The sequence below is a fragment of the Narcine bancroftii genome, chromosome 10 (genome assembly GCF_036971445.1).
Source record: "Narcine bancroftii isolate sNarBan1 chromosome 10, sNarBan1.hap1, whole genome shotgun sequence".
Lineage (NCBI taxonomy): Eukaryota > Metazoa > Chordata > Chondrichthyes > Torpediniformes > Narcinidae > Narcine > Narcine bancroftii.
The window spans coordinates 18,448,853-18,468,639 of record NC_091478.1 but is presented as its reverse complement, the minus strand read 5'-3'; positions in this window follow the sequence as shown (position 1 = coordinate 18,468,639).

The window sequence follows — 19,787 nt, the reverse complement described above, 5'->3', positions numbered from 1 at the left end:
CTTGAGGGATATGTGTCAGTTGTTGACAGAATCACAAACAGTAATGAGGAAGCTTAAGGAGGGAGATAGATCAGCTAGAAGAGTAGAGTCACACCAATAACCTTGCACTAAACATTAGCAAAACCAAGGAGATGATTGTGGACTTCAGGAGAACACGAACCCATCCTCATTGAGGGTTCAGTAGTGGAAATGGTCAAGAACTTCAAATTCCTGGGTGCCAACATCTCCAAGGATCTGTCCTGGAGCCTCCATGTCGATGCAATCACAAAAAAGGCTCGCCAGCAGCTATTCTTTGTGAGGAGTTTGAGGAGATTTGGTATGTCACCGAAGATACTCGAAAACCTCTACAAGTGTACCGTGGAGAGCATTCTGACTGGTTACATCACTGTCTGTTACAGAGGCGCCAATGCTCAGGACGTGAAAAAACTCCAGAGGGTTGTTACCTTGGCCTCCAACATCACAAGCACCAGTCTTCACTCCATCAGGGACAAGAGGTGGCGTCATAAGAAAGCAGTCTCTACCCTCAAGGACCACCACCACCCAGGCCACTCTCTGCTACCATCGGGAAATAGGTACAGGAGCTTGAAGACAAGCACTCAGTGGCACAAGGACAGCTTCTTCCCCTCTGCCATCAGATTCCTGAATGAACAATGAACCACAGACACTGCCTCACTTTGACTTTTTCTTGCAATGTTTTTATTTATTTTGTGAGATGGTTAATATAAATGTTCGCACTGTGATACTGCCACAAAACAACAAATGTTGTGACATGTTCATGACAATAAATTCTAATTCAGATTCTGAAGAGACAGGAGTCTGGAGCAAAAACAAATTTGCTGGTGAATTGGCCTGACCTACTTTTATGTTCTGTCTTCACCAATAAAATATATATGAATTCTTCAACAGAGATTCCCTGTTTTTAATTGTAGACTATTTGTCAGCTGAATTCTACTTATCTTCTTCTCCATTGAACAATTGTTTTGCCAGCATGTGCCTTTTTCTAGACCGAGGGCTTCTGAGTCTGTAAGAGTGCACCTTAATGATCATCAGTTCCAACAATATGTTGTACATTTGCACGGCCACGACTCTTCCAGCCCTGATACAATGGCCCAAGCACCCATTTAATGGGAGCCCCATGCTGGGAGTGAAACCTTGTGAAGTGGGTGCATACTGACTGCATTATTCCCTCTCATGTACCACATGCCCCAGGCTTCTTTGACTCAATGCCACTCTTAATGTGGCACTCACAATGGACCACATGGAACACACTGGCCACATCTTAAAGAACCATCATCCATCCACCTGGTCTTTGCAAGTGGATTTCTACAGATGAGCTACAGTGAAACACTGCTACCCAGAAGTCAGGCAACTGCCAAAAATATTGCGGAAAATAAATAGATAAAAAAAATACAGAAATTAATTTAAAGCTGGCGCATTTTGCCAATCCTGCAACACACAATCTCAAGCAAAATTCACTTATCCAGTTTCTACCAATCCCCATCAGTGCTGGATAATGGGTTTAAATGTATACTTTCACAAAGTATACTTTCACCTGCCTCATTCTGTGCTGAATTCTTTAAGCTAAATTATTACATTCAAATGTACAAGGAGTAGATAAATCCTACTGACCATGTGCTGCAAATTCAGGAATACAAGGCCTCAAAGAACAAATTCTGTAGCTTGGATCATGCCACTTAATGTTTTTTTGGCTGTGTTAATGTACAGGTTTTCTCTGTCAGACCTGCAGTTCATATACAAAAGGTGAAATCAAAATTCAAAGTTAAGATTTATTGACAGAGTACATGAGCAACATCACATACAACCCTGAGAGTCCTTTTCCTGAAGGAGAGACAGAATTTACCACTTATTTGTAGTGCAAAAAACTGTACATAAACAAGTAAAGAAATGTAAACAAACTGACTGTGCAATGCAGAGAAAATAAGTCAATATGTGCTAAAGTACGAATACTTAAATGAGTCCCTGATCGAGTTTATTGTTGAGGAGTCTGATGGGGGAGGGGTAGCAGCTGTTCCTGAACCTGGTGGTGCGAATCTTGTGGCACCAGTACCTTTTTCCTGATGGCAGCAGCGAGAACCGAGTGCGTGCTGGATGGTGTGGAGCCTTGGTAATTGTTGCTGCTCTCCGATGGCAGCGTTCCCTGTAGATGTTCTAGATGGTGGGAAGGGTTTTGCCTGTGATGAGCTGGGCTTTCTGGTCGGGGGCATTTTATCCCTACACCAGACCATGATGCAGCTGATCAGCACACTTTCCACCAAACATCTGTAGAAATTTGCCAGAGGGGTTTCTGATATCATGCCAAATCTCAGCAAACTCCAATGGGATGAAAGTAAATGGGTAGTTGCTGTCCCACGCAGACTGGGTGGGTGAAGCCTGTCTCCGTGCTGTGTCTCTCAATGACTCCGTGAGTCAAAGGAGGACTTGCAGTGACCCATAAGGCCATCTTCACATCACTGTATTGCTGAGTAGCCAGAGGGGCTGCTGTTCTTGGGCAAGGTGATCCAGAGGCAGAAACTATGGTTCTGCTACATTGACTGTTGCATCTGAGAGGGGCCAAGGGCAAAATCATCAACTGAACATCTTCTGAGTCAGGCTCCTTCCAGCTGAACACTACTCTGCAGAGCATTGGAGGGTGGCACGGTTAGTGTAGCGGTTAGCTCAATGCTATAATGGTATCAGCGACCCAGGTTTGAACCTGGTGCTGTCTGCAAGGAGTTTGTAAGTTCTCCCTGTGTCTGCGTGGGGTTCCTCTGGGTGCTCTGGTTTCCTCCCACCCTTCAAAATGTACCAAGTTTGTAGGTTAATTGGTGGCATGGGGTGAAAGGGCACGTTACTGCGCTGCGTGTTTAAATTAAAATAATAATTAAAAATTAAAAAAGTAGGCTCCCTAATAACTCTCAAATCTGCCATCTTGCAAGTCCCAGGCTGAGACAGACAGAAACATTTTGAGTATTACTCAAATGTATAACTACTGAAATCTTGGGACTGGGACCCAAACAATGTTGCTGATGAGAACCTTTGTCTCAGTACATTTATTTTTCTCATCACAGAAACACTGGAACACAACTGAGATAAAATTCCTCAATCCTGGTTGTTCAGCCAAATTAACCTTAACTCTTTGCTATCTAATGTTTAAATAGTTCAAAATCTTTGCTTTTGTGCTTCCCTGCCTTGAGAAACCAATTAATTTTTAATCACTACATGTATTTCCAGCATTTTCTGCTTTTATTTTGATTTCCAGCACCGACATTATTTTGCTTGTGTAAAAGGATGAATAAACTGCCTCCGCACTGCAGGGACTATTAAATTCTCAACACTACTTGCTAATATTGCCAACCCAACATTCATATCAAGGGATAAACAAATCCTCTGACTGATGGTCCAGTCATGCAACTAAAGAGTCTGCAACTCTCCCAATTCTGCCATTTACAGGGGTCATTAAGAATAAAATGAACTCATAACAGGTCCTGATGATTTTTTTTTGTGTGTTGTAAGTTGGAGATCTGGGAAAAATAACAGAAGCTCTACATATTTAATGCAGGAGTGCAGTGAAATATTAGAACTGGACTTTGTGACTCAGGTGCAATCAAGGGAATAGATGTAGTAATAAATGTTTTTTTAAATTTTCATAATCCTATAATTCATGAACGGTGGATACTTAAGTGTAAGTGAAGGAATAAGAGTTAACAGATTGGTGTAAAATAAAGATTTTGAATGATTTAGAATTAATCATTCAAACTCTTTTGATTTCCTGGACTATTCTCATATGGAATCTATGAAAAATATCCTGAGGTTTATATCCAATGGGTTTGTATTATACAAGTGGCAAGGGAGCTGTGATGAACTTCATTAAAAGGACTTAAATCATATTTGGTGCTAATAGTGTACCACTTCCAATTATTTATGCAAACAAATAAGGAAATAATTTTTAAACATTGCATTTCTAGTACTTGTATCTAGTAAGACATTATTGATTGCACCTCATGGCTTTTCTATTTATGAGCCTGTTTGAAAGACAGAGGAACACAATCTTCTTTCACAACCTCACATGGATATTTGAATGCCGTTGTCCGATATAATGTCCCTCAGACTCAGTTTAGATTGCTGACCAGTAAGTTTTGCTATTATAATGGTAGAACTGCTCCATTTAGCCTTGGCATATTCCTTTCTAGCAGGATGCCCAACGTCGCCCGGGTAATAAAACACTCAGTTGTTGACTACATGCCTGTCTGGAGGCCTGAACATTGAGATGATCGTATCACTGCTCTTCTCTATCCCGCTGGCTGCTCCTTGCATGTCTGGAAGCACCAACATTGAGGCGAGACTGATGTTCCTCTGCTTTCCCCTTTGTCTAACTCTACGGGCTTGTGAAGCGCTTCTGCCAATGTTGCTTTGCTTTCTGGGCCCATATTGAACTGGGTTTGGCCAGTTCTGAATGTACATGAATACACAGCACTCTAACATATTGCCCCTGGTGCAAGTTCAATTTTTAAAAAACTTTTGAACTTCATATTTCCTTAAAGGTTAAATTCAATGTGGTCCTGACATTCAGCATGAAATGTTACCTCTACTGAACCTCCTTGGACATTTCTAGAGTGCTGCATATTGATTTGCATGGAGAACAGACATGCATCTACAAATATATATTAGATATAAAATATGTAGTACTCAATCGTGTAGAAACAGAAACTCAGCAGGTCATGCAGCATCCGTAGGAAGTAAAGGGGAACCAACGTTTCAGGCCTGGGCCCTTCGTCAGCATCTATAGATTTTTTAAAAACTCATTATATAAAACACTTCTGAGATTAGGGAGGAGAAAATAAACAAAGCTTCATGTTAAGGTTTGGCCTTTTGTCAGATTATAGAAAAACTGGTGGGAAAAACTAAGGTGGATAATCACACTGGTGATATACAGTGAGAAAGGAATATTCATCTAGGTAATGCTATTCATTTAGGAGGTTATGCTAACGACCCATCTGTCACCCTTTATTGTTCTCTGGACCACAATCTCTGTAACCGTGTCACCTTTATATTATTGGTGTATGCACCTCAATCCATAGTTACTGTAATGTGATGAAGAATTGGCTTTGTTTGGGGAGTAAAATGAACTTTGTTCCATCTGCCTTTAGTTTGATTTGATGTGACTTTTCCAGAGGTGTGTATTAAATTACCGATAATTGTGGGAAAGGACATATAATTGCAAATTTGGGACATTTCCCAGTCATTCATTTAAAACATTTCTTGCAACATAAGATGTTTGATTTGGTGGGGGGGGGGGGGGGGGCGTGGAGTGGATGGTAGTATTGAAGTGTCTGGTTATTTGGTGATCTTTGTGGATGATTACCATGTTAATGCATTGTGTACATTTCTACAATCAGACTATCCTATATATTTCATTAGACATGTAGCACGGTAACAGGTCCTTCCAGTCCACGAGTCTGTGCCTCCTAAACTACAATGCCCATATGTTTTTGGAGGGTGGGAGGAAACCGAGCCCACGGGGAAAGCTCCCACAGACATGGGGAGAACGTACAAATGCCTTACAGACAGCAATGGATTCGAACCCCGGTACCGATTAATGATGCTGTAAAAGCGTTGCGCTACTGCTACGCCAACCATGGTGCCTATTTCTCACTAATGTTTTTAGTCCCTTGTTATTTCTTGACTCAATGTTTGGACTGCATAACAGAGAGTGATCTATAACTATAATTAAAAGTAAGAAATAAAAACTGCAGATGTTGGAAATCTGACATCAAGGGAAAAATAATAGAAATGCTCAGTAGATCTGGTCACACATGTGGAAAGACAAACCTTTCAGGGTGAAACTGTCTCTCAGCATGAGTAAGTACTGTTAGACAAGATGAGAAACTCAGATTAAGGAATGAGTAAATGCTAGAGGAACTCAGTGGGTGGAACGGCAACAGTGGGAGAAAAAGAATGGTCAACGTTTCAGGCCAGAACCCTTCATCAAGATCGAGAGAGAGGGGGCACAGCCTGTCTAATGAAGACAGGGTGGGAGGGGTTGGACAAGGATCAGTAGAGGATTGGTGAACCAGGGAGGGCCAAAGGATGACCTCTGTGAAGAATCACGTCTTTGCTATTAATTTTCACTGTGCATATTTTACATCAGCCTGCACTGATATTTGGGGTGTAAGTCAATTGGGTGTAATTGGGCGGCACGGGCTCGTGGGCTGAAAGGGCCTGTTAACATGCTGAATGTCTCAAATAAAGAATAGCTTATCAATCACCTGGAATTAATAAAGGGTTGGAAAGAATATTAATTATAAAGTAAGGATGGTTTGTAACCAAGTTGATAATAACAATGGGAATTTTTATCTTTTATAGATTACACAAATTAAATTAGAAAAGGATTTGGAGTTTAAGATTTTCAAAGACATTTTGGAAATCAAACTGAAATAGTATTTCATGGAAATATATATGACACAAATAACTTAGTCATCTCATTAAGGTGTCTATAAGCAACTTGATAGAGATATAAAATTATAAGAGGCATATCTACATAGATAGTCAGTGTCCTTCTTAACCCAACAGTAGTTTTAACAAAGCTTAAGTTTAAGGAGAAAGGAAGGAGTTTTTTTTCACACCAGGAGTGATTGATGTCTGGAATGCACTTCCAAAAGAGGTGTGGAATTGAATACTATCGGCACATTTAAGAGACACTTAGACAGGCATTTAAGTAGGCAAGGCTTAGAAGGTTGGGGTCCTAATGCAGACAAATGGAATTTGTGAATTAAAGGGTCATCATGGATATAGTGGGCCAAAGGGCCCATTTCTGCGCTGTACGAATCCATGACTTTAAAAAGCCTATCCATGTTCAACACTGATAATCAACACCTTACTCATTTATTCCCCTTAATATCAAAAAATGATGGAATGAATTTTTCCAAATGTTTCTCATGGGAGTCAGCTAAGGCATTGCCAAAGGCATGTGCCTAAGAGCAGGGTTGTTGATGGTCAGAATAAATCCAATAAGGCAAATGCATTTGGGGGAGAGGCTCAGAATACCTGACTGGGATGCAGATGCGCCTCAGAGTGAGGGGAAAGAACTGAGCATCGGAAGCTTGAACAGTGCACCTCAGTGCCAAGAAGCTGGTAGATGTTAATGGAGTCCCAACAAAACCAGGGGTGAGCAAAAACGAACTTCTGGAGAAACTCAATAGGTCGGGCAGCATCTGTGGAGGCAAAAGGACAGTCAATGTTTTGGGTCGGAACTCTGCTTTAGGACTGAGAAAGGAAAGGGCAGCACAATTAGTGCAGCAGTTAGTACAACTTTATTACAGCGCCAGTGACAAAAGTTCGAATCCCCGTCTGTCTGTAAGGAGTTTGGACTTCTCCCTGTGACGGCCATGTGTTTTCCCTGGGTGTTCCGGTTTCCTCCCACTTTCCAAAGACGTACGAAGTTGGGTTACTAAAATTTGGCAGTATGGGTTTCAATGGCTGGAATTGGCTTCTGCCGTGTTGTAAATAAATTTAAGGGAAGTTTAATGACAAGGGGAGGGCTCTTTTGGTTGGGTGAAGGATGACAGACAGATGGAGCTAAGAGTCAGCGATAGGTGGAAGCAGACAAGGGGGAACAGATGAAGCCGGGGAGGAGAAGAGAGGGAGACAGTGGAGACTGTCGCTGAAGATCGAAGATTGGTGGAACCATATAAGGTGAGAGTGGGGATCTGATGGAAGCGAAGCGAGAGGGGATCTGGTGGAAGGGTAGGTAGAGAAGGTGTGGAAGGGGAAAGGATCTCTCAGTATACCGTACTGGTCCCTCAGATGGGAGGATCACACCCTGAAGTTGCTTCTTGTATTCAGGGGCAAAGTCTAAATGTTATAGTTTCATAAACCAGCATTTCTGATAATATACAGTGTCCACCAGATTGTTTGGGACAAATACACTATTTTCCTTTATTTGCTCCCGTGCTCCAAAGTTTTAAATTTGTAATCAAACAATTCATATGTGATTAAAGTGCTCATTGCAGATTTTATTCAAGGTTCTGTCCCGCATCGGACTGGTCAGCCACAAACGAGCCTGCAGCTGACGTGGACTTTTTACCCCCTCCATAAATCTTCGTCCGCGAAGCCAAGCCAAAGAAGAAAAATTTGTAGACATTTTGGTTTGACCATTTAGAAATTACAACATTTTTTATACAGAGTTCCCTATACCTTGCATAGTATGACAGCTTGGTCTGTGATTCACATGCATCATCAGGTGCTGAGTATCTTTGCTGGTGATGCTCTGCCAGGCCTCAACTTCAGCCACCTTCAGCTCCTGCTTGTCCCAAACATTACGGAGGGCACTGTATGTCAGTTTCTTTATCTCATTGGTCATCTAGGATGCTGAGGGTTGGCCTATGTTCAAACTGTTTTACTGAACAACAGAACACAACACAGGAGGAGGTGACATTACTTCTGGGCAGCTACCAGCTCATAGGTTATACCAGTTGGAATTTAATAGGAATATACAGTGGACAGAAGGTTTCATGTCACATTTCTTAAATGGCACACCCCAAATATTATATGTTATACATGGCAGAGTGAATAAATCTTTGCATTGTATCAATGTACTTGTGTGCATCCTAGGACTATACAGTGAGAGATTGGTACAGAGAAGGCCAGGAAGGAGTATAGCAACACTATCACCTTCACAGCTCTCTCCTTCAAGCCTTTTAAGTTATTTACTTCTGAAATGCAATGTAGCTGGCCTTCGTTGGCCCACCTTAATGGCCCTAAAAGATGGTGAACGCTATTTCAAACAGGTTGTGTGCTGGTTTCCTGATTGTGTCAGAGTTTCGGATCTGGAGCTCGAGCTGCTGGTGGTTTGGACAGGACTCTGTGTGGCTTTGGGGAATGCGGGAGTGTTGGATACTCGGTGACTCTGTTTGGGGGGGGGGGGAAAGAATCTCTCTTTTGCTTCTCTTTCTCTGACTGTAAGAGACGCCGCAGGCAATTTCTGCTGATGACGAATCTGACTCCCTTACAGCAGACAAAAGCAAATTCTGTGTAATATTGCACTGTTTTTATTACATGTCAATAAAAGAATCTTGAAGGGAATCCCATTATGTTCTGAATTCCCCTCAGGGTTTTTTGTGTTCCACACAGTGCGCTCATGAATGGGGTGGGGGGTTACCATTCTATTCCAGGTTAATATGGCATGTAACCAACAGGGTAACTTGGAGTGGTGTCCTGAATGACCTTATCTTCTCAAATGCTTGAGTTTGTGGTTGTTACAGTTGATATCAGAGGACTTGGTGATTGCTGCAATACATTTGTAGATGGTACATTCTGCAGCCATGGTGCATCAGTAGTGAAAGGAAGATACGTTTCGGGAGGGAACTAGGGTGCTGGTGGAACAGAGTAATGATAAAGGAAATTCATGCTTTCAGGCCAGTGTTAAATATGTGTAGAGCTCGTCGAAAGAACCAAAGACTTGTTGATCCAAACCAAGGCTTTTATTAGCAAAAGACCGGAGCTCTTCACAGGTGGCCGACCAGTCCGGAATGATCCGACCTGGCTAGGGACACAACCCTTTAAGGCCCAAACAATAGGTGTGGCTTAGCTCTCAGCCAATCGCTGTAAGCACAGTCTAGATACAGTAACTATATACACTATATACATTGGTGATAGATCTGTACTATCACAATATGACAGCACATTCTTACCATGTGTTCAGAGTGGATTGCAAAATAAACACTTCAATACAGAACATTATCTGGTCATGTGTTCAATAGGTGTTTTGTTGCACATGTGCAGGATGTGAACATCACTGACACAGCCATATGAAAAAATGTCCTTAATTTCTCTTGGACGGAGTGGCTTGCCAAACAAATACAGAGGGCTTTTAAACATTAAATGTTCTGCAGTCACAGAGAGGCGGGTGTGTCACTCGCAGGACCTGAGATTTTCTCGAAAAACTGGCGTCCCATACACTGCAGTAGATGGCAGGGTCGTGCACGGTAGCCCGAGAAGGATATCTTAGCAAAAAACACCGGAGATACCTGCAACAGGCTAAACTGGTGCTAATGGCCACAACGCAAGAGGAATGAGCTCAGAATGGTGATCGACAATGAATTTTCTGACTGATCACCACTTGTCCATTGTAGACAGTGTGCTGGACAGAATATCAGTGGTGAGACAGCAATGAATCATCGGCTTCTGATGCATGTCGCAGGTACAGCAGGTTTCATGAATAAATTGTGCGAGGTAATTAAAAATGCATCGCAGATAACATCAGCTGTTTTATTAAGACATTGTGGATTGTAACCAGCAGTATAAAGAAGCATTGTTTCTGAAGCAAATAGTAAAGCACAGCACAGACCCATCTGCCCATAATGTTGTGCACACCCATGTGTACTCCACAGCAATCTAATTTTTCCCTACTTCACACCCATAACCCTCTATTTTTATTACATAGGTGAGCCCATATAAGAGACTTTTGAATGGCTCTATAGCGCCAGCCTCCTCCACCACCACCTCCCCCCCTCCAGCAATGCATCCCAGCTACCCACCACTCTCTGAGTAAAAAAAAATTACTTCTGACATTTTTCTTAAACTTTTTTGCACTCACATATCATGGGGCAAGGTTTAGTGAAATCTCACCAAAGCTGGCAGATACTAAACAACCGTTTCCCCCACCCTCACACTTTTTGTAATGCTTGACACATTTCCCAGTGCTCATGCCGCAGCCTATTTCAGCCGGTGTATTACCTTGCAAGTAAACGACGAGGCTGCTGATCTCATTAATGTTTCAGCGCAATGACCTTTGATGCCTTTGTGCACCTCAAATGTCAAATATTTCACAGAGGACGTTCACCTCACCACACAGAGACATAAGGCTCGTTACATCTGCAGCTTTAATGAACATCACCCTGCCTGCTTGCCTCTTTACCATTTTGGTTGGTTTACCATTTTCATTCCCAGCTCCAATTTGGTGAGATATTCTGATCAGTGTCTAAAAAGATTTCAGCTGTTTCATTAACACACAGTTCTTTTCATTGTTGATTTGTGGTTAGGTCATAATCTTCCAATTATCAGCACACATTAAATTGAACTTTACCTATCAGTTACCAAGGTATTTGCCCTAGGCTGTGATGTCATTTGAACTAGGATTGATGATTTATTTTAATATTTGTTTTCCAATATAATTACGTTCCCTATTTTCAAAGCTTGCTGACTCCAAATTCCTTTGGAACTGCACTTTGATGGTGATGTGATACCATGCATTAAGAAATACTTGGTGATGCTGGAAAAAGCCATTCTCTTCAGATAAATTGAGGGTTTGGCCGCATGTTTAAGACAGAATATTTAGGTCGATCGCTGTTTTAAGAAAGGAATTTAAATCTCTTCATTTTCCAACGTGGCTGATTTTCTGCTTCAAAGAGATACGGCCATCCTGAATCCCTGCCGAATAGCAGGTAAATGCTTTGCTCCAAGTTCTCACTGAGTCTTTTCCGTGGATAAAGATCTCAGAAATCCCAGCACAGCTGGTGGAATGTGGCTGCATTTTTGAGCTGGGGTGGGAGTGCGCATAGTTGAGACCTGTCTGCCTGTGAGTTCTGCACAGTCCAGCCACAATCGTGGAAGTAAAATAGTGAATTAATTAAAAAATTTTATTGACAACACAAGAGAAGCCAATTCTTGCCATTTAAACATGTGCTGTCCAATTACGCCCGATTAACCTTTTAACATTTTTTTGAAGGGTGGGAGGAAACCAGAGGACCTGGGGAAACCGACACAGACCCAGGAAGAACATAAAAACTCCTAACAGACAGTGCTGGATTCAAACCCAGGCCTGGAAGAGTGTCAGGCTAACTTCAACGCTAACTGTGCTGCCTGCAGTATGTGAACCTTGTCATCCATTGAAGCTGAAACTTCAGGAGCAAAAGGAGATAGAACTTATCAGGAACTTCTCAGGACTATGGGCTTCCAGTCTTGCATTGCAGACTTCATCTCACACTAATTCTGCCAGTTATAAATCCGTGTCTCTCCCCAAAATCTAAATATAAGTAGATGTTTAGGGCGACACGGTTAGCGTAGCAGTTAGTGCAATTCTGTTTCAGCACCAGGAACCAGGTCCAGGGTTCCAATCCTATGCTGTTTGTATATTTTCCCTGGGTCTGTGTGGGTTTTCTCTGGCTGCTTCTGTTTCCTCCCACCTTTCAAAACATACCGGGGGTTGCAGGCCAATTGGGTGTAACTGGGCAGCATGGGCTCGATGGGCCGAAAGGGCCAGTTACATTGCCAATTTTAAACTCCGACCTCTCAGCGCAGTTCTGACCAGTTCCAGTAATGTCCTCTTCTTGTGATTCATTCAGCAGTGTGGTCGTCATGGGAACAACAGGGCGAAGAGGCTGAGGCCTTACTTGAAGAAGCAGCAAAACAATTCTCCAACCCATATCATAGTATTATTGTATACTTTCTCCAAGATTTAGTTTCAAGTTCAAGTTTAGATTTATCGCCATGTTACATTTATTGGCACGTGTACCGAAGGACAATGAAAAGATTTAATTTTTTTTGGACCTACAGCACAGTAACCGGCCGTTTCGGCCCAATTAACCTACAATCCCTGGTACGTTTTGAAGGGTGGGAGGAAACCAGAGCCCATGGGAACTAATCCACGCAAACATGGGCAGAACGTACAAGCTCCTTTCAGACAGTGCAGGATTCGTTACCCCGGTCCCGATTGCTGGCCCTGTAACTGTGTTGCACTAACTGTTAAGCTTATCATGCTGCCTACGATTTTTGTGTGTGATCCAGCAAGCTTATCCGCATATGAATACATGAGGAGAATACCCAATACAGAGAGTAGGGTTGTAGTGAGAGATCAGTTTGAACAGAGGCAGGGCAACTGTGTTTTTTTTAGTTTGAGGTTAATTCCTGCTCAGGAGCAGGAAAGGTACTATCCCTGGATCTGGTGATGCATAATTTCACACTCTTTAATCTTCTTCCCAACAGGAGGAGTGAGGCGGCTGGGGTGGAATGAGCTCTCCAGTAAGTTGGCTGCTTTTCTGAAGCACTGGGAGGTCAATAGAGGAACGGGAGGGTTGGATTTGTATGCACTTTCTTCTGATCTTGAGCTGACCAGCAACTGTACCACACAGTGATGCATCCTGACGAGATACTCTCAGTGGGCATTGGTAGAAGTTATTAAGAGGCACTAATACCCCTAATTTCCTCGGGGACCTGAGGAAGGAGAGACTTTAGTGCCTTCATGTCCCTCGCCTCAATATGGTTGATACCAGACAGGACATGGGAGATATTTACTCCTAGAACCATGAAGTTGCCTACGATTTCCACATCAGTTCCTTTGATGTGTGCGGCAGGGTGAGGGGGGCTGGGGGTGGTGGTGAATTCCATGTTAAATGAAATTTAGTGTTTTCCAGCAGGATCATAGTGTTTGCACTATGTTGCAAAACACCGAATTTCATGACTGATTCTGATTCTGTTAAGTGTCTCTCCAAAGACAAAAGTCTTAACTGATTCTCACCAGCTTTATGTGGAATTTCTGTACAAATGTGAAATTCCAAAATTGTCCTGCATGGGGGTTTCTCAATCTTCATGCAGCCTGACAACAGAGTCCCAATTTAAGGATCGGAATCAAAATTTATTGTCCTGAACATTCATTCTTTTTTCAGCAGCTTTACAGGTGCAAAATTTCTATAAATTACATTTTAAAAATGTTCTAAATAAATTAGTGCAAAATAAGAATTGTTCATTGTACATTCAGAAAGATGTTGGTGGAGGGGACAAAGCTGTTTTTCTAACATTGGGTGTTCGTCCTTCCTGATGGTAGCAGTGAGAAGAGGGCATGGTGAGGGACCTTGAGGATAGAGGTTGTTTTCTGTAGGTGCCACTTCTTGTAGATGTCCTCAATGGAGTGAAGACAGATGCCCATGATGGCACTGGCTCTCTGACATCTTTTCCTGTCCTGTGCATCGGCACCTCCATACCAGAGAGTGATGCAACTAGTCGGAATGCTCTCCATAGTGCACCCATAAAAATTTACAAGAGTCTTTCTCCTCAAAGTCCTCATGAAGTATAGCCTCAGGTGAGCCTTCTTCGTAATTCGACATAGATCTTCAGAGATGTTGACACCCAGGAATGTGAAGTTCTTAACCCTTTCCACTGCTGACCCCTTGTTGAGGACTGGTTTGTGTTCTCCTGATTTCCCCCTCCTGAAGTCCACAATCAGATCCTTAGCTTTGGCTAACGTTGAGTGCAAGGTTGTTGTTGTGACACCACTCAACTAGCTATCTACCTCACTCCTGCATGCTTCCTCGTTGCCATCTGTGATTCTGCCAATGAGCGTGGAGTCATCGGTAAATTTGTAGATAGCATTTGAGTTGTGCCTTACCGCACAGTCATGGGTGGAGAGCAAGTAGATCAGTGGGCTAAGCACATGTCCTTGATGAGGAGGAGACATTATCTCTGATTCGTATAGACTGAGGTCTTCTGACGAGGAATTCGAGGATCCAGTTGCAGAGGGAGGTGCAGAGGTCTAGGTTTTGAAGCTTCTTGACCAGTACTGAGGGTACGATGTTGCTCATTGTTGAGGTGTAGTCGATGAGGAGTAGCCTGCTGTTGTCTAGAAGATCCAGGGCTGAGTGGCGAGCCAATGAGATTGCACCTACTGTGGAGCAACGATGGAGGGAGGTGAATTTCAGTGGGTCCAGATCTTTACTTAGGTACGAGTTAATTCTCACCATGACAAACCTCTCAAAGCTTTTCGTTAGGCCAGGTGTGAGTGCTTTTGGGTGATAGTCATTGAGGCTGCTCACTCTGGTCTTCTTGGGCACTCATATGACTTAAACCAATCACTATGGAGAACAAATGTCGATCCTCAATCCAGGTTTTTGGGGGAGATCTCGATTGGCAGTCTACTCTCTATGAGGTATTAAAGGCTCAGACTCTTCTTCTTTTAATTCCTTTATTTCATACACAGGCCTGTGGGAGGTCCATCACCCTCCAGAGGATCAAGGAGCTTCCCAAACATACAAATGTAAGGGTTGTGTACCCTACCATGGTCTCATTTAACCAATCATAAAGTGGTCTTGTTGCATGTGACAGGTGTTACCCTATCAGCATTAAGGTGTACTTTATTCATTCATAGATTCCATCATACCAAGGAGCAGTAACGTAAACAGGATCCCCCTTCTATCTGGCAATGTTCTCGTGGGCCATGTGGTCAAGGAAACCCCAGGCTAGTGGAAATTTACTAGATTGGCGGGGGTTGTCTAGCCACACACATTATCATCCCATTGCTCAAGTTACATCAATCTTCAGACCCTTACTTCTACATTACTCAGCACTTAGGTTGGATGATTGACTTGTTCAGCCTGAACCAGAGTGCAACAAGGTCCCGATTGCCCACTAAGCACTGTGAGGGATTAATCTTATTTTTATGCCTCAATCAACATGACAAGAAGAGATTATTTGTCATCACATGGCTGTTTGTGCTGTGCACAGATTAGTAGCTCAGTTCCCAACTCATCCAGAACACATCAGGTTCTGTTTTAATTGGGTGTGTAACCACTGGGGTATCCTTAGAAGGAAAATAATGGAAATCAAAGCCTTTCATTTTCATCATTTTGTTGGGCCTGTATAGATTAGCCTTCTCTTGGCCGTCTCCCAATTGGCCTGTGGACTTTGTACTGACATCCATCATTACTTCAGAGAGCATGCTCTTCAGGGAGCTATGCTTCACAGTCTTTAGTGCCCTGTAATCTGCTGGGAATTTATTAGAATAAGTTGCCATTGATTCCTCGTCTTTCCTACGTTCAGTTCAATTAGACCCTCTCTGTCTTGATTTTCACTTGCTGGCCTCTCCCTCCAATCAAAATTTGGAGCTCGTGTGTCAGGCCTGGACTGCTATTACCGGGTCCTCCTGTGCAGACTTGTGGCCTGGCGGAACGTTCTCACCTTTTCTGTTTTCTGGATGAAAAATGAGCAGAGTGCACCTGGACAAGACCCATATGTCGGTGAGTTCTGCACAGCCCAGCCACAACAGAGGGAAGAAATGATGGATTTATTTCATACATAGAAAGTGGTGTCACAGATAGATAGGGTTGTGAAGATAATTTTTGGCACACAGGTATACCCCGCTTTATGAATACTCACTTTATGCAAATTTGCTTTTATGAAGAAATCTGTGTTCACTTTTACAAAAGGATTTTTGCTTTTACAAAAAAATGTGGTGAAAGCGATGAGCGCACACCCCGAGCAGCTCCTTCCCCGGGAACTATGATGAGATGTCAATAGATGACCACCTTCCTCTCTCTCTCCTTGGTCCCAGTCTCCTGTACATCCCACCACCACAGCCTCCAAAGACTAGACCTAACTACACTGTATATACATAATTTCTACTTTGTAGGCTGTATTTATCATAGCATTCCTAGTTTTAATAAATGTTAGTATTATTTTAGGCAGGTTATTTTTTGGGTCTGGGAATGCTCAAAAATGTTTCCTGTTGAAATCAATGGTAATCGCTTCTTTACTTTATGCCATTTTGGCTTACGAAAGGGTCCCTAGGAACGCTCTAGTTTCGTAAATCAGGGTACACCTGTATTGGCTTTCATAAATCAAAATATCGAGTATAGGAGTCGGGGTATTATGGTAAAGTTGTATGAGACAATAGTGAGGCCAAATTTAAGGTATTGTGTGCAGTTTTGGTCACCTAACTACTGAAAATATATCATTGTTGAAAGAGTGCAGAGAAGTTTTACTAGGATGTTGTCTGAATTTCAGGAACTGAGTTACAGGGAAGGGTTAAACAGGTTAGAATTTTTTTCCCTGGAGTTTAGAAGGATGAGGTATTTGCAGTTATGAGGGGGTTAGTCAGAGTAAATTATAGGTAAGCTTTTTCCACTGAAGGTAGGTGAGTTACAAACCAGAGGACATGGGTTGAGGGTGAAAAGGAAATGTTTAGGGGAAAAGTCTTCACACAGAGAGTGGTGGAAATGTGGAAAAAGCTGCCAAGTACATAGATGGGAAGGGTATGGAGTTAGACAGAAAAATAGTTCAGCACCAACTAGAAGGGCCAAAGGGCCTTTTTTGTGCTGTAATATTCTATGGTTCTATGATTGAGGCTAAAACTTCAGTCTCAAAGGAAGACAGCACAAGATCCTCTTCATTGCAGGTCTATAGTTTTCCACTTACATTGTTATGAATGCCTGGCTCTTCCCAAGATCTAAATTTACCTCAGTCCTACCAAGTGTAAAATATGAAAGTCTGCAGGTGCCGTGGTTGAAATAAAATCACAAAGCTGGAGACACACAGCAGGTCAAACTGTGTACCTTCTATAGCAAAGATAAAGATACATATCCGATGTTTCAGGCTTGAGCCCTTCATCAATCATCTGCAGAGTTTCTCCAGCTTTTGTGATTTTACCCCAGTCCTACCAACACACCTCTGACTTGCTCCCCTTCTTGTAATTTGTTCAGCTGCTTAGTCGTCATGGGACGGCATCAAGAAGAGGCCGAGGCCTTCACTCAAAGAGGCAGCAAGACATTTCTACTAGCCAGCTCATTGTGTCAAAACAAGGAAACAGTGACCTGCACAAGCGACAAGATTATTCTGCTGCAGTTAACTCTTGCAGACTCTCTGTGAAACTGCCCACAACAAGTGACAGGCTCCTTCCATCAAATGGCTGGGACGACAGCTTAACGAATGGCAGCTCGGCCCCAATATATTTCCGGCAGCATCTCCGACAGAAGGTTTTGCCTCATTGGACTTGGGATCTGATGGAGGAAGCTGGGAGACCGAGTATCTCACTTGGAATCTAGGGGAACTAGACCAAAATCTGAGGGATGGAACTCAACTCTCCTATTAGCACTGGTCACAGGGAGGCAGAACATTCACCACAATAAGGAACGTTCATGCAAAAGGCACAGCATATGACACAAAGTGCCTCTGACCCACAATTTCCTATGAGATTGAGGGCTGAATGAAAGATAAGGTTGGTAGATCACCTTTAGATTTTCTTTATTACCCAGTCATATATTTATTTTCTACAGCTGTACAGCTGAATTTAAATTACTCTGCTATTAGGGCGGGCTGGCTTCATAAAATGGTAATAATATGGGACTGAACAATAAGGCTCGGGCTATTAAACAATGAAACTAAATAGAATCTCTAATGGGGCTGAGGGGCTGAATGGTGTCCTTCTGTGTGATTTACATCACATGATTAACACTAGCATAATAAACCACTGACTGGAGCGTGAAAGAAATGGCCGGGTGCAGTTGCCACCCTTGGAAAGAGGGAGAGTAATTGTGCGGAAGGTACCTTCATTCACTCACTTCAGCTGGATGAGGCTCCATCAGCATCAGCGAGAGATCCCTCCAGGCGATACTGTTTTGGGCAAAAGGCACGAGTTAATTCACACTTTTACTGTGAGATGGTGATGAATTTTGGATGACCACATGATTGTGGCCATTTAATGTTTTCAGGATTTCCTTTCTAAATGGTAATAGAAACTCGAAGTGGGCCATTTAATCTGATGTTACAGATTGATTGGTTCTCCTCGATGCAGAGGTTATTTTTACCTCATCTGCACCGCCCAAGTGACCCTAATAAACTGTGGAATGGGAACTGTGCACTTGTGCCTTAGCCTGACCACTCAGTGAAGGCCCAAAAGCCAGCATTGGCCCCTCTCAGTGATGAAAGAAACCCATGGTGTGCTATTTTGATTATTTTCCTCTGAATCCTGAAGGGCTCTCAAACAATCACTGCCTTGTTGCAGCTGGAGAACTGTGTCCCACTTCAGAAAAGAAATTGCACAAATTGAAGATTCTTTACAAATTTTTGGTGCCAGAATTGATGGACATAAATTGGAATGTCACAAGAAGCTGGACATGTAATGTTTACCATCCATTTTTCTTTTTGCTTCTTAAAAATATGTTTCACATTCCTACATTTGAAAATGTGCTTTGGTCAGCTGTTTCCCAAATTAGGCAATCTCCATTCACACAACATGGGCACAAGTGTCTTCATCCTCAAATTAATCACTAATTACTTCGACTCTATCAAACTCCCCTACATCAATAAAGCCATTCAAATAAAGCATATTCAGACAGGGGCCTTGTTTGATAGTCCAACATGAATGAACAAAAAATGGAGAATATTACATTTAATTTGAGGAATAAATACCCTTTACTTTTTTTCAAATTTGGGGTCTGTATGCTAGATTTCTGAAGATAAAATTATAAAATTTATATTTACTTTTATATTTTTCCTGTTCCACAAAGTTTTCCCTGAAGAAATAAAATTATGACTTTGTGAAGTCTCTGAGTGTCACCTGATGCAATCTGAATTAATTGATCAATTATGATTTTTTTAAAAATTAAATATTTTGTATTTTAGTTCTGGGACTATTATAGTTTTTGGGGGGAGGGCAGGAGGGGTTTTCACTTTAGATTATTTTTAGTTTTAGATTTTTTTAATATATATATAGTTTCAGCATATATTTGTTAACATTCCATTATGTAACTTGGTATATTACTCTCAATTATTTGATTTTATATACTTTGTTTAAGTAAAATATTAAAAAAGAACAAAAAGTGGGATTTTAGCAGATGGCCGCAGAACACAGTAAGCCCTTGCTTAGCATCGCTTTGTTCAAAGTTGTTTTGTTATAACATTGATGAGACAAAATATAAAAATGTAATATTGCCCCATACTTTGTTATTGTTTGGGTTTGAACCAAATGCTGGTAGGTGCTGCCTCATAGAATTTTAGGTTTTCAAACATTTATTCTTTGATTT